Consider the following 16389-nt stretch of genomic DNA (forward strand, 5'->3'; position numbering starts at 1 on the left):
ATTTGCACGAATCATTAATACCACCTCCCTAGAAAGTAGTAAGTCACATTATATTAGACTTGTTCATATGACAAGTAATTAAGAAGGAAAAAATGGTATAACTATTTTGGGGACAAATCTAAACGTTTAATTGTGTACACTACTATCAATGTTCTATGCCTCATTTCTAAGTACACCTTATTTGCCTAACTAAAAATATTATTAGTTCAAAATTTAAGGATAAATTCTGGGGTGATAAAGAGTTAGAGGGAAAAGCGAAACTAAGATATTATGAGGAGGTGATAAATAGGAATCTTGAAAAAAAATATATCTCTCTTTTGATTAGTGTTAAAAGGAAAATGAATATTTCTAATATCAGAACAAATTCTAATGAGATTTATACTAAACTAGACATTGGTTACTTTGCAAAATACCATAGTAAGAAATGTGTCACCCTTGCAATGCTATGAGGGTGAAAGATGAAAAATACTTCCTCGTACATTGTCCATCTTATAGTCACATTCTATCTATTTTTTAAATATTTGTTACACTATCAACTTTCATCACCTTTGAAGACTTCTCAGATTTTTTTATTTTTTTTAGAAATAAAATGCTAAAAAAATCTTTCTTAAGCTCGATTGAACCATATTTAGGTCTTAGAGGACATTAATCATCATCTTCTTTATTGGGTCATATTGGGTCAAGAAGCACCCTCCTTCCCAATATGGAAGATGTTGTAAAGTTATATTATGTAAACATTTTGACTCCCTAAAATTACATAACAATAAGCATAAAAATAAAATACAATTAAAAAAAATTACAATTAGAAATAACATTAAAATAAAACTAAAATAAAATAAAATAAAATAGTTAAACTAGTTTAGATCCATTTTAATTTTGGATTTAAGCATTTTAATTTTTGATCTATGCAAATCTCTTTTAGAGTGAAAAAAAATTGATTCCTTTTAAGGTTTGCTAGATCTAGAGTTAAGATAAATCTAAATAAATATATAAAATAAAAATTTCAATCTTAAACTTATAAAAAAAAGTTTAAAACCTGTATATTTTTATTATTTATATTTTAAAAAATATTAAATATTTGTAAATTAAATCAAGTTGTGAAAATCACTGTGTTTCAAAATTACCAATTCACTGAATATCATGAGAAAAAAATATAATAGATTTTTTTTTATCATATATATTCTTTTATTTATATAAATTTTTATTTTTGTTAGAAACGATTTTAAACTCGACGGCTTTGAAAAATTGAATATACAGTTTTTTTGTTAGGATTTTAAAATATATATTTTAAATATCTCCCATATATTAATTAAAAATATTTAATAAATTAATGTGCCATATATAAATAGAAGCCTAAATATATAGAAATTTTCCAAAATTTTATAGTCATAAAAGTAAAAATCTCGATTTTAGGTATTCGAAACTTTCTAATGGGAGAAAGCGAAAATCAAAATGTATATATGATGTAAATGTAGAATAGTAAAAATGGGATACTTGGGATGTCTGTAAAGGAAAAACGATGTTCGAAAGATTATGTAGATAAAAACATAGCCATAATTGTCTTCTTGTAATTAGTGAAATTATATATATATATATATATATATATAAAAGTTCTTGTAATTAGTGAAATTATATATATAAGAAACGAAGGGATAATCTACTAAAAGTTGATAGGTGAGAAAATGATTTATTATGTGTATAATAACTAGCATAATAATAACAATAAAAAAAATACAAATTCATAATTTTTAATAAATTTGTGATAACATTTTTTAATTTGAGAAAATTTCGAAAATGTTTTATGGCTATGAGGATTTTCTATTTTTGAATGGCTTTAATTTTGTTAGGGTCTATCTTAACACCTTTATGAGATACAATATGATCCAAATATTCCACCTCGTGTATTCCAAATAAACATTTGGAGGTATTTGCATATAATTTTTTCTTTTCCAATAGTTTGAGTACCCTGTCAACATGTTGAACATACTCATTCCATGACTTGTTGTAGATTAGTATATCATCAAAAAATACTAACACAAATTTTCTAAGGAAGGGTTTGAAAATGGAATTCATCAAACCTTGAAATGTGGAAGGTGCATTAGTAAGGCTAAAAGGCATGACAAAAAATTCATAATGGCCATCATGAGTTATGAATACTATTTTCAGAATGTCTTGAATCTTCATTCTAATTTGATGATATCCTAAACAAAGATCCAACTTGGTGAAGGAAATTGCTCCATGTAAGTCATCCAACAATTCATCAATGAGAGGAATGGGAAATTTATCTTTAATAGTGAGCTTGTTGAGCTCCGTATAATACAAACACATATGCCATGATTAATCCTTTTTGTGCATCAATACTATTGGAGCAGATAAAGAACTTTGACTAGGTTGAATTATACCATCCTCTAACATTTCTACAACCATACGTTCAATTCACTCTTTTGGGCATAAGGACATTTCTAAGGCCTGGTGTTTGGAGGAAAACTTCCTGAAATCAAAGAAATAGCATGATCATGATCATGAATAGGTTGGAGACCTTTGCGAGTCTCAAACACCTTGGAATGATTGTCCAAGACTTTTTGGAGATATGGCGAAATAGATGATTTCGATGTTTGAACCTCTAGTGAGCATATTTGCGCAATTACACCCCATTGTACTTTCTTCAGAAGTTTTTCATGCCATTAGAGTTGATTATCTTTCCTGGTTTCTCTTAATTCAACTTCCTTTCCTTCCCAAAAAAAATTCAAGAAAAGTTCTTGAAAATTGAAAGCTATCATCACCAAAGATTGTAACTGTTGGCCTCCTAGTACAACATCAGCACCAGCCATTGGAATTAAAAGCATTAGACTATTCAATATATATTCCCCCATGGTTAGCTTCATATTATGGAACTTTCCAGATCAATTATAGTTCCTCCATTTGCAACCATCACTTGACACTCTCGTGCTAGATATAGGAAGAAATTCAATTCCTTGGCTATCTTACAATGAAAAAAATTATGGGTACTACCCAAATCAATAAGTACTATTGCTTTCTTCTTATTGATATATCCTTCTATCTTGAGAGTTTGAGGAGTGGTAATTACTTCCAATGCATTACAATATATGATCGGATTAATTTCTTCCTTCTTTGGGGTTGGTTCCTAGTGTATATTGTCCTCTTTTGATGTTTCTTCTTCCTTTTCTTTCTCCTCTTCACAATCTATGTATAATAATTTATTCTCATCATACTGATGACCTTCAGTGTATTTTCTATCACAATTGTAACAAAGTCCTTTTTCTCTTTTTTCCTCTGATTGTAGTGATGTCAACCTTGTAGGTTGTGGAAGCCTACGAGAAATAACACTTCCATATTTATAGTTGTCAATGGTAGACTTCCTTGTTGCCATAATTTTGCTTTCAAATTTTCTTGCCATCCTGAATGCCTTATCTAATGAATCAGGTTCCCAAAGGCGAACCTCATGTTGGATGTTATATTTTAAACTCCATATGAAGACATCAATCCTATGCTCCACTGGGAATATTGATTACCCTAATATTCAATTTTTGGAAGTTTTCAATGCGCTTTTCCATTAAACCTTTTTGTTTGAGATTTATCAATTAGCTAAAGAAGGTGTTTCTCTTTGTATTTTCATAATGCGCTATCATTGACTCCATAAAAATTGACTAGGGGACAAGTGGTTTATGAGAACAAAAACATCTATACCATACAAACTAATTGGATTGTAAATATAAAGATGCAATACATACCTTTTGTGAGGGTTTCACATCTTGTACATCAAAATATTGCTCCATCTGTTATATCCATGTTACCGGATCCTTGCCATCAAACTTCTTCATATGCATGTTTGGAATGTGGTGGTTCTTAAACCCCACATTAGAGTGTCTAAAGTCATAATGCATATTCCTTTTGTCCTCATCATGATTTTCATGGGTTACCTTGCCACCACGAGGAACCTTTTCTTGCAACAACTTTGTCAATGCTTCTAACTTGACATTCATCGCATCCATGTCTACCTTAAAAACATCCATGTTTCCTTTTAAACCATCCATGTCCCCTTTTAATCCGTCCATGGCATCTTTGGTTTCTCTTTGTGAGAACGAAATTTGTTGCACTTGGTCCCATAACTTTGATATATTATGTTGCAATTCTTCTTCTTCATGTGTCATAGTAGATATTTTTCAGGGATTAATGGGTATAAAATTCCTTTGTTTGGGAGGAATTTTAGAACCAAATACTGATATTTATGCTCCAATATGCCTTTTGAATCACTTGAAATTGATTTTTCAAATAAAATTTACGCAAAATTAAAAAATACACACCGTTTTCTTGCTTTTTAGGACTTCGATCTTCAAAAGTTTGTAACTCTGTAATTTTGGATTCAAGGTCTGAACTTCAATCCTATGGTAGAACTTTGAATCTTCTTTCCAATTCTACAAGTCAGACCAATATTGGAATTCTTCAATATAGATTTATGCCAAATCTCCCCCGATGACTTGATTATGGACTAATTCAGTAGAGAGAAGTTGTATGGGATGTCACGTGTCACTGTTTCAACCTTCAGCCCAGAAATTGCTACACAAAAAAAAAAAAAATCATGTAATTTCAAACATCTTTTACAAAATTCAAATGCAATGCCTGAAATAAAAGTTATGATGATTTTCCCTAGGTCACCTTTTTGAGACTGAAATTTGGAGCATGAAAACATTCTCACTTATTCTGACCATATCTTAGAAAATATATTTAACCAAGATCTAAAATTTTGACAAAAAGTTCGCCAAGAGTTCAAATCCACGTGGTAGAAATTTCAGCTTCTGAATCGTCGTAGAAAAAACGTTATAGAAAAAATGCCATGATGACCTATTTGAAGCAACGAAACTCTAGAATCCAAAGCTATGATACGAAATGTTAAGAAACTAGCTCACAAAAAGATAGATGAATGACTTAAAAAGTATCCTCTTTGAGGGGAGAACCTCCTTTACATTATATAAATGAAACATTCATGGATGATACAAATGACAAGACCTTCTTTGTATATATAAGAGTCTAAGAGGTCACAATATAACCAGATCCTACATAACAATAATAATGTAAGGGCACAAAAATAACAATAGTGGGCCTTTATGGGGCACAACAATAACAATATAGGGGCTATATGGGCACAACAATAACAAGAAAGGGGCTACACTAACAATAGTAATAATGGGGTTGCACAAGTATTATAGGGACCTAACACTCTACAATACATTTGGTAGGTAAACAAGTTTGCGATATGATTCATATGTTATAAATATATTACCTTACTAGTGGAGTACAGATTTTATATTTCCATACACACATTGTTTTTTTTTTGTATAACTATTTAAACTATTTATCAATACTCTAAGAACAAAATTTAAGTTTGATTTAGAGATTACACAATTGGTTTGTTAAAATCCCAATTCCATATTTGATGACATGACCACATTTTCTCACATGACGTGCATTGTCCTTATTAGTCCCTACCAAGGTAGCACTCTAGCAATCGATTTTACCACTAACCACTATTATTTTAATATTGTGTTGTCACTGCTACAATATGCTCCAAATTTTTGGCTATACTAAGACTTTGGAGCCTCCTTCGAGCATGTGAGCTATCGTTTCTATTAAGAAAAGACATCCAATGCTTGTTCTCTAAGTTTCCAAGTCACTTTGTGAAGAAAATCCAAGTGTCATCTTTTGGTAAGTGAAGTGCCAAAATTTGTGAAAGAGAGTTATAACGCATCCTTAAGAGGAAACTTTGTTACTAATGGGTCCTATCTATCATAGAGACATGTACTAGACTCATTCTTTATTTTGTGTGCTTTATTTTGTTATTGTTGTCACTTGTATCACAAAGTGTATCCTAAGTGTCACACTTGGAGGTAATTGTAGTTTTGATGTCATTTCAATGAGTACATGTTGATTTTGGGTGTTAAGTGTTTCATTGTTCTGTGGCTAATAACTTAGGAGTGCGTTATCATGTTCAAGTCATGTTTTGGTTCTATATTAGTTGCATTGATCCCACACAGTCAATTTATGAAGTGTTTCTGTTTTTTCACCTTACTCGGCCAACCACTCTTTAGTCTACTTCCCTCAACTGTGCATTATGCAGTCTCAGGCCCTAGTTAGCATCCCTTGCCTCTTAGAATTGCGCATTGCGCAGTCATTCTACAGATTGTGTAGTCACAATTCCTAGTTTTTACGTCATGCCCCTGAAAAAATGTGCAATTATCTCTCCCATCTAGTCCTCCACTCTGCACTACATAGTCTCAGGCAATATTCTGGACCCTTTTCCTCCATAGCCTACATAACTATGCAATTCTATGGCTCATTCTTACCTAAAATGCACATTTTACAATCATAGTGAGCAAATTTGTCTTACTATGTCACTATCTCCCTTAATTGTGCATTCATATCTACCATACTCTCATCTACTATTTCTTACGCAATCACGGTGTCATGACCTCCATGAATGCCTTCTAGAATTGTTCACTACACAATCCCTGAGTCTCATCCTCAGTCCTGCACTCAGTTCGAGAACTAATGAGTGAATTGCATGAAGAAGTTAGGCTAGGAGATTTTTGTACTAATGTGATCTTATCATGAGTGAATTACATTTTCACATACTCTTTGTTGACATGAGATAATTATGCTCAAGGAGGATTTCAAGGAGATCATGCAAGAAGACTTTTTTGAAGCTGGAGAGACAAAAGAACATAAAGAAAGAAGATGGAGGGATGCTAGATTAAATTATAAGATTAAAGATCAAGATCAGAAGGAAGAGTACCTATCATTCAATCTCTTGGAGGATGAAGATGAGACACATGCAAGACTTATTCTCAAGATACAAAGATAACAAGAAGAAAAGAAGCTTGGCATAAGCATTCTATAGTGAAGTCCATGTCATCAATGCCAAGTCATGGCTTGTCGAAGTGTCACATCAAGAGTTGTTTGTGTCATTATATTTGTCACATCATTGAGGATGTATTTATGTAATTTGGAGAAAAAATGAGAAATGTGAAGAGTGTGGAAGTCGAAAGGTCACTCATGGAATGTGAAAAGTCATGTAGAAGCCTAAAGGTCCCAAAGGAGTTTTGAAAAATCACATGGAAGCCAAAGAGTCATGAGGGGAGCTCAAGTGTCACAAGGGAGGTGGAAAGTCATATCATTTGTTATATATACACCCTCATAGCTAAACTGAATGACTTTTCACCTTCACTTCTCTAGCTAGAAATAGTAGAGAAGATTAGGATTTTGAGGAGAAAGTAGTTGCTTAACGTTCCACTATTTGAACTAGTGTTGTATCATTATAATGGTGTATATTGGAACTTTCACTCAATAATCTGAAGCTCTTGGAGCTAGCACACTTTTCATGCATATTTCCTGAATGATCGTGAGACTATTCTTTCATTATTTGCAGTATATTTTTATGCAAACACATACTAATGAAAATGAACTATTTTATTGGCTTTTCTGTGCACCATTAAATCATGTATCTTATGCTTTCATCATCATTATCTCTTCATGAACTATTTCACATGATTATTAACGATTCTTTCAGATATACATGTGTGTCTATATTAGGATAATACTAACACTTTTCTCTTAAAGACTCACTTTCTTTTCAATTTCATGAAAGAACCTTAATACACTTCATAATTGAATACATCACAAGGATAACTTACTTGTTTATCTTGAACATACATGTGTTTCTCTTGTGTTTTTATTGTAGCCAAGGAAAATATCTAACATAATGGAAATCCTCCATACCTTCTAGTTGGGGCTCCTAATCCAAACAGTTTAAGGTTTCATTGGGACTTCACATCAGGGAAACCCTATTACTATTGGTGGCATCTAACATTGTTAGCAATTATGGTTCTAGGAGGGTAGGTTTTTTATGGCCAATAATTTACAATATTCAAACAAATAACCTTTCGTGCAAGGCAGTAATCATCCGAGTCTATATCCAACTCATATATCTGACAAAGGAGGGTTGTATCATCAAGTTCCATAGCTTGCATATGAAGTCACTTATGATCCACTCTAAACACTTCAGCCTATTAAATGGTATTTTTCTAGAGTTATTAGATTGCTTCCTGTCTCATCTTTTCTTCCTCGTAAGAAAATAAAGAAAGATGAAACCCAACACAGTGTGTTGGTTTCGTGAGTGGAAGAGTTGGTTAATGAAACCCTTGATTATTTAGATAATTATTTTGAAGTAATACATCATAAAGGGTGCCATTTGCCACATATTGGGGAAATATTGAGGGAGACAGGGAATTTTTTTACTTTTCTGACAACAAACAACTGAGGCAAGAAGAGTTGCCTAATAATTATGAGAATTTGAACGGGGAAGGAGAAGAGTCTTATGAATTATAAAGTGAGGAAGAGGAGAAGGAAGACATGGATAATTACCAATTGGATTGGATGACCCAAGGTCCTCTTTATCTTCTAGGAAATCTTCATCACTTTCTAAAGCACCCAAAAAGGTTGCATACAAAGTACAATCCTGATAAGAAAGTGAAGGTTGAAGATCACATTGTTGACTTCTACTTGCATCTACATATGTTAGAGGTACGTTTTGATGATGTTTTTGGCATATTATTCCTGTACACTATAGAAGTTAGACCATCATTTTGGTTCCATATCCTTCCACCCAATTCAATCCACAATTCGAGGGAGTTTAAAACGATAAAACTCAATCCATGTCACTAAAAGAACTTTGAAATATTAAGATGGGGGATAAAGAAAAAATTTAAGATTTTAATCAAATATTTACACATATTTTGAGTAAATTCCCCATTGATGTTCAACTGCATGATTCAATTAATAAAGATTATTATATTTCTACCTGGCCTACTAACATTTCTATTTTCATCAAATGCACTACACAAGATACTTTGGCACTTAAGTTTGTTGAAGAAATAACTGTTGAGAAATATTTAAGGTTTGTTTGGGTCATTGTTGATCAAGGAGATTCAAAAGACTCCAAAGACACCAGTAAAATGTCCCAAGCCTCTTCCAGCAAAGCCAAAGAGAAAGACCCTTTTGACATGGAGAACTTGACTAAATCCTTGAAGCTGTTAGAAAATGAAGTATCATAACTCAAGAAGAAGTCAAATGAGGCTTCTAATAAAAGTAAGTCTTTTAAGCCAATTCTTAAGAATAATTTCAATCAACTGACTAAATGTGCACAAATCTCCAATGTTGCATTCATTGTTGAAAAATTGGGCATCGAAAACTACTATAACTTTAATCAAGAGGCTCATTGAGAGAAAACATGCCCCCTATAGAGACACATCATGGATGTTGTGCATGAAAATTTTAAAAATATTCACAGTAGAAGAGCATTCCGAGAAGACACAAGATATTGAAGAACCTGCCCTTATAGATGAAAACTCAAATGTGGGTGATTCAATCTTCACTTTTGATCTCATATTAAAAATGGTCCACAAGGTGTTGGTGAGGCTTCAACGGGTGATGCTCCTCGTCAACAACTTGTTATTCAGTCCCTATAATACTAGAGTATTCCCCTTATTGTTATTGATAGTGTAGCCCCCTATTATTATTGTTGTGCCCCATAGAATCCCACTATTTTTATTGTTGTTCCCTTACATTATTGTTGTTATCTAGGCTCTAATTATATTGTGATCCCTTAGACTCCTATATATACCAAGGAGGTCTTATCATTTGTATCATCCTAGAATTTTTCGTTTATGTAATGTAAAGGAGGTTTCCCCCTCGAAGGGGACAATTTTTTAGCCGTTGATCTCTTTTTTTATGTTCTCTAAGCTCGTTACATGACATTTGGTATCAGAGCTTTGGGATTCTAGGATTTCGCTTCTTCAAACAAGCCATCTTGTAAGTTTCTCTATAACTTTTTCATACAAAGATTTAGAAGTAGAAATTTCAACCACATGGAGCTGAAATATTAGTGAACTGTGTGTACAAAATTTAGATCTTGGTTCACTATATTTTTGGACATATGATCCAAGGAAAATAAAGTTTTTGCAGGCTCCAAATTTATATCTCAAATAGGTGACTTTAAAATCACCATAAATGTTCCTCCGAGCATCAGATTTTGATTTTGAAAAAAGTGACAGAAAGAGGAAGGACTGAATTTTGTTGTGTATAATTTTCAGGGCCAAAGGTTTAAATAATTACATGTGGAACTCCATACAGGTTAACTCTACAGAACCAGTCTATAATCATGTAATCATGGAATATTGGGCATAACTCATTATTAAAGAATCCAATACTGATCTAACTTGTGGGGTTATAAAGATGACTCAAAGGATTACCACGAGTTGAAATTTCAAATCTTGGAGATTTGAAAATATATATATATATATATATAGTTGCAATATTGAGCTCCTAAAAAGCAAGAAAAGGTGTGTATTTTTTTAAATTTTGCATAACTTTTGTTTGAAAAATCGGTTTGAAGTGATTTAAAGGGCATAGTGAAGCATATATATCATTGTTTGATTGCAAGATTCCTTAAAAAAAAAATGCATACACCTAGTAATAAACCATAAAGCTCTCCTATGACACATGAAGAAGAGGAAGAAATGTAACATGATATATCAAAATTACGAGACCAAGAGCAATAAATTTCGCTCTCGCAAAAAGTAACAAAAAATGAAATAGAAGCCATGACGAATGTTAAGGTAGATGGTATAAAAAGGGCCATCGGAGTATTTAATGATGGTTTAAAAGAAGACTTGGAAGAAATAATGAATGTTGAGATAAATGGGTTGAATGAAGGTTTGACAATGTTGCTAGAAGAAAGGCCTTTGAGTGATGACAAGGTAATCCATGAAAATTATGATGAGGACAAATGGAATATGAATTATTGTTTTAGAGACTCTAATGTTGGGTTTAAGAACCACCACATTCCAAATGAAGCAATATTTTGATCTCCATGTTGTGAAACACTCACAAAAGGTACACATTACAACTTTATATTTAGAACACAATCATTTATTATGTTATCGATGGCATTTTTCTCGTAAACCAATTGTAACTTGGTCAATTTTTACAGAGGAAATGATAGCACATTATGAGGATACAAAGAGAAACACCTTCTTTATCCAATTGATAAATCTAAAACAAAAGGGTTCAATGGTGAAGCACATTGAGGATTTCCAAAAATTGAATATCAAGCTAACATATATCCCAAAGAGCATTGTATTTACGTCTTCATAAGGAATTTGTAGGATAAAATCCAACGTGGGGTTCCCCTTTGGGAACCTGATTCATTGGAGAAGGCATTCAAGGTGGTAAGAAAAGTTTAGAGAAAAATCATGGCAACAAGGAAGGCTACCACTCACAACTATAAAGATGGAAGTGTTTCTACTCCTAGCCTTCCACAACCTACAAGGTTGACACCAAAGCAATTGGAGGAAAAAAGAGCAAAAGGAATTTGTTACATTTGTGATAGAAAATACAATAAAGGTCATAAGTGTGCTGAGAAGAAATTATTCTACATACATTGTGAAGAGGAGGAAGAATAGGAACAAGAAACATCAAAAGAGGAGGATATACATAAGGAAACAACCCCTGAGAAATAAGAAATGAATTCGAACATATCTTGCACTACATTGGTAGGAATTACCACTCCTCAAATGCTCAAGAGAGAAGGATATATCAATAATGAAATGGTAATAGTTTTGATTGATTCAGGTTGTACTCATATTTTTATTCATTTAATATAGCCAAGGAATTGAATTTCTTCCTATATCGAGCACCAAAATTTCAAGTGATGGTTGCAAATGGAGGAACTATAAATTACTTTAGAAGGTGTCATAATATCAAGCTAACCATGGGGGAATATGTATTGAATAGTCCATTTATTTCCATTCCAATGGGTGGTGTTGATGTTTTACTAGGAGGCCAATGCTTACAATATTTGGGGATGATAGATTTTAATTTTCAAGAACTTTTATTAAAATGTTTTTAGGAAGGAAAGGAAGTTGAATTAAGGGGTATCACAAAGGAAAACAAGAAAGATAATTAGATCTAATGGCATGACAAAACTTCTGAACAAAGAACATTGGGGTTTAATTGCACAATCATGCTCACTAGAATTTCAAACATCAAAATCATCCATTTCTCATGATCTCCAAAAATTCTTAGACAATCATTACAAGGTATCTGAGGCACCTAAAGGCCTGACACCTATTCGTGATTATGATCTTGTTATTCATTTTATTCCAGAAAGTGTTCCTCCAAACACCATACCTTATAGATATCCCTATGCCCAAAAGAGTGAAATTGAACATATTGTTGCAGAAATGATAGAGGAGGGTATAATTCAACCTAGACAAAGTTCTTTCTCTACTCCAGTAGTATTGGTGCACAAGAAGGATGGCATGTTCAAATTATAGGGAGCTCAACAACCTCAATATTAAAGATAAATTTTCCATTCCTGTCATTGACGAATTGCTAGATGAATTACATCGAGCAATTTACTTCACCAAGTTGGATCTTCATTCAGGATATCCTCAAATTAGGATGAAGACTAAAGAGATTATGAAAAGAACATTCAAAACTCATGATGGTCATTATGAATTTCTTAGCATGCCTTTTGGCCTTCCTAATGCACCTCCGACATTTCAAGGTTTGATGAATTCCATTTTCAAACACTTCCTTATAAAATCGGTGTTAGTATTTTTTGATGATATACAAATCTACAACAGGTCTTGGAAGGATCATGTTCAACATGTTGAGAGGGTGCTCAAACTATTGGAAGAGAAATAACTATATGAAAAAATCTCCAAATGTTTCTTTGGAGTATAGGCGGTGGAATATTTGGGTCATATTTTATCTCATGATTGTGTTAAGGTAGACCATAACAAAATTAAATCCATAAAGGAATGGAAAATACCCACAACCATAAAGAATCTTCGAAGATTTCTCAGGTTGACAGGGCATTATCATAAGTTTGTTAAGAATTATGGGAGAATAGCAGCACCTCTAACAATATTACTGAAGAAAGATGCATTTTCTTGGATTGTAACAACAACTAAGGCCTTTGAACATCTTAGCGAGGCAATGTTTCAAGCATCAGTCTTAGCTGCCCTCCACTTCACAAAATCATTTATTATGGAATATGATGGCTCAGGAAATGGAATTGGTATTGTTTTAATGCATGAAGGAAGACTCATTGGTTTTGAAAGTCATCCAACCAAAGGAAAGTATTTACACAAATCTATTAGGAGAAGGAAATGTTGGCAACGCTACTTTTTGGAACAAAGATTATCTTTAGAAGAGAAGTAGAAATGGGTCACAAAGATGTTGGGCTATGATTTTGAAATCATCTACAAAAAAGGGAAGCAAAATTTTGTTGCAGATGCACTCTCAAACTAGGATGAGGATATGGAACCTTTGCTTTGTGCCATTTTTGTTATCCTACATGATTGGATAACCAAAGGAAGGTGTGAATGGAAGAATGATGAAGAGGTGTGGACAATACTCATTCAAAAGTTTCAGAAAGATCCCAATACATCTGATACATTTAACTCGAAAAATTATTCATTATGGTACAAAGATAGTTTATATCTTTGTAAGGATTCCAAACTCAAGAAAAATATTATTTTTTAATTGCACAACTCCCCTTTGGGAGGGAACTCAGGATTTAAAAAAAATTACCACAAGGTCAAGAAGGTATTTTTTGGGATGGCCTTAAATCTGATATTTAGATGTTTGAGGCATAATGTTTGGTTTTCCAACAAAATACAGTTTAGGCAATTAAGAGTGTTTTCCTAAAAAATAATGTTATGTTACAATGTTTAGCCATTCCAAGTGAGTGTTGGGATGAGGTCTCAAAGGATTTTATCACAGGTTTACCTAAGTCTGAAGGAAAGAGTGTCATCATGGTGCTAGTTCATAAACTTAGCAAGTATGCACAATTTTGTGCATTATCTCATCCTTTAAAGATTGTACAATTGTTACTGCATTTATGGAAACAATTCTAAATCTACATGGAAATCCAAATAATATTGTAAGTGAAAAAGATCCCATTTTCACTAGAAATTTTTGGATGGAATTTTTTTCTTGCCTTGGTACTCTATTATCTCACGCCTCATCTTATCATCCTCAATCTGGTGGGAAAACTAAGATAATGATCAAATTTTTGGAAGGATATCTTTGTTTCTTTGTATCTGATAAACAAACACAATGGTTCAAGTGGTTACCTCTAGTTGAATGGTGGTATAACACTTCTTTCCATACTGCAGCAAAAAAGACCCAATTTATGGCACTTTATGGATATCATCCACCATCCATCACATCATACTTAAGACACAATTCGAAGGTTCAAGTAGTGGAATATCACATTGAGCATCAACAACAAGTTATGTAACTCTTAAAGAATAACCTCACTCAGGCTCAAAATTGAATGAAACGACAGGAAGATTAACATCGCAGTGAAAGAAGTTTTGATGTAGTTGATTTGGTATTTTTACGGTTACAACCATACAAACAAATGTCCCTCAAGCAAGCTAAGAAGGATAATAAATTATAACCCAGGTACTATGGTCCTTACAAGGTGTTGCAAAATATTGGTACTATGGAATACAAATTGGAGTTGCCTGCATCTTCCTAGGTACACCTAGTTTTCCATATTTTATGCTTAAAGAAGGTTATTGGTTACAAGTTCCCACTTCAAAAACTATTGCCAGAACTTGACGAAGAAGGAAAAATCATATTTGTGCTTGAACCGCTCATGGAAACAAGAACCAGACAACTATGGAATCGATTAATTTCAGAGTATCTTATTAAGTAGAAGAACTTACCCGATGAAGACTCCACATGGGAGGATGATAATTTTATACAAAAGTATCCAGAATTACTCAAGCATTGAGGACAACACTTTTTTCAAGGAGAGGGGCATGTTATGTCCCTATAATACTAGTGTATTCCCCTTATTCTTTATTTTAGTGTAGCCCCCAATTGTTATTGTTCTACCCATGTATCCACAATGTTGTTTTTATTGTTCCCCATAGAATCCCACTATTGTTATTGTTGTGCCCTTACATTATTATTTTTATGTAGGATCTGATTATATTTTGACAGCTTAGACTGCTATATATACCAAGGAGGTCTTATCATTTGTATCATCCAATAATTGTTCATTTAAGTAATGCAAATGAGGTTTCCCCCATGAAGAGGACAATTTTTAAGTCGTTGACCTATATTTTCTTCTGTTCTTTGAGTTGTTTTCATAACACATGCTAAGAAATATAAATTAAGGATCAAAGGATCGGTGCCTCAACAAGATGTGAGAAAAAAATTGTTAACAAAGATCTTATCTCTTAGTAATCTTACTCAAGGTACTTAGAACAAATCTGGGAGTTCGACAAAGTTACACCACCTACCACTTCATCAAAACTTGCTCAAAATGAAGATATTGACTCCAATATTATTGAAGTTATAAAGAAGGATCGTGAAAATATTTCCATATATGAACTAGCCAATATAGCGGGGCAATGTGAATTGATCATCCAATTGTTTGGATCTTAGCCTCTGCCACGTAGAGACATTTATTCTTCTCAAGCATTTTCTGGTAAGATTGCAACCATTCTCAAATCAGTTGTTAATACAACTAATGTAAATGCTAAGTTCACCTTCAGCCCTTTTCTTTTTACTTTTGAAATATTTAACTATAACATCCATAATTTCCTAGTTGATTCTAGCACATCTGCAAATGTCATGCCACTATCTGTTGCAAACAAAATCAATGCTAAATGCTGAAACACTGATGCCATAACCATTCAATTAGATAGATGTTTAGTATAGGAAGTTGGTGAGCTTAACAATGTTATAATCTAATTATCATTGGACCATAGAGTTCATCAATGTATTGATATTGTCATTGTGGAAATTCTAAAAGTATATGGCTTACTGTTGAGTAGAGACTAGTCTAGCAAGTTGCAAGGTTACTTTGGTATAGATTGGTTACATTTATGGCTTACGTATAAGTGCAAGAATAATCAAATTCGATTCAATATTGAACCTTTCATGAAAAATATTGTCACTGTGCTTGAAGCCACTAATGAGCCTATCAATTATGTACAGATGATTTTTGGAAATTGATTTCTAGAGGTCAATCACAGGTGTTATCTTGCATAGCCTTCACCTGTAATACCAGACACATAGTTGGAACTCCTTCCTTGTAATCCAAGTGGTGCAAATGATTTTTGTTTTATAGATGTAAATAGTACTAGTGTAGGAACTAACCCTATTGCTTCTAACTTTTGGACTTTGTATTTTAATGGTTCAAAGAGAGGAGAGGGTTTTGGATTTGTTTGTATTTGGGTAGACCCATGAAAGAATAAACATATGATATCATGTCACTTGGAATTC

Source organism: Pinus tabuliformis, chromosome 2_2 (genome assembly GCF_031772625.1).
Source record: "Pinus tabuliformis cultivar Carrire ecotype Pingquan chromosome 2_2, CPIR1, whole genome shotgun sequence".
Lineage (NCBI taxonomy): Eukaryota > Viridiplantae > Streptophyta > Pinopsida > Pinales > Pinaceae > Pinus > Pinus tabuliformis.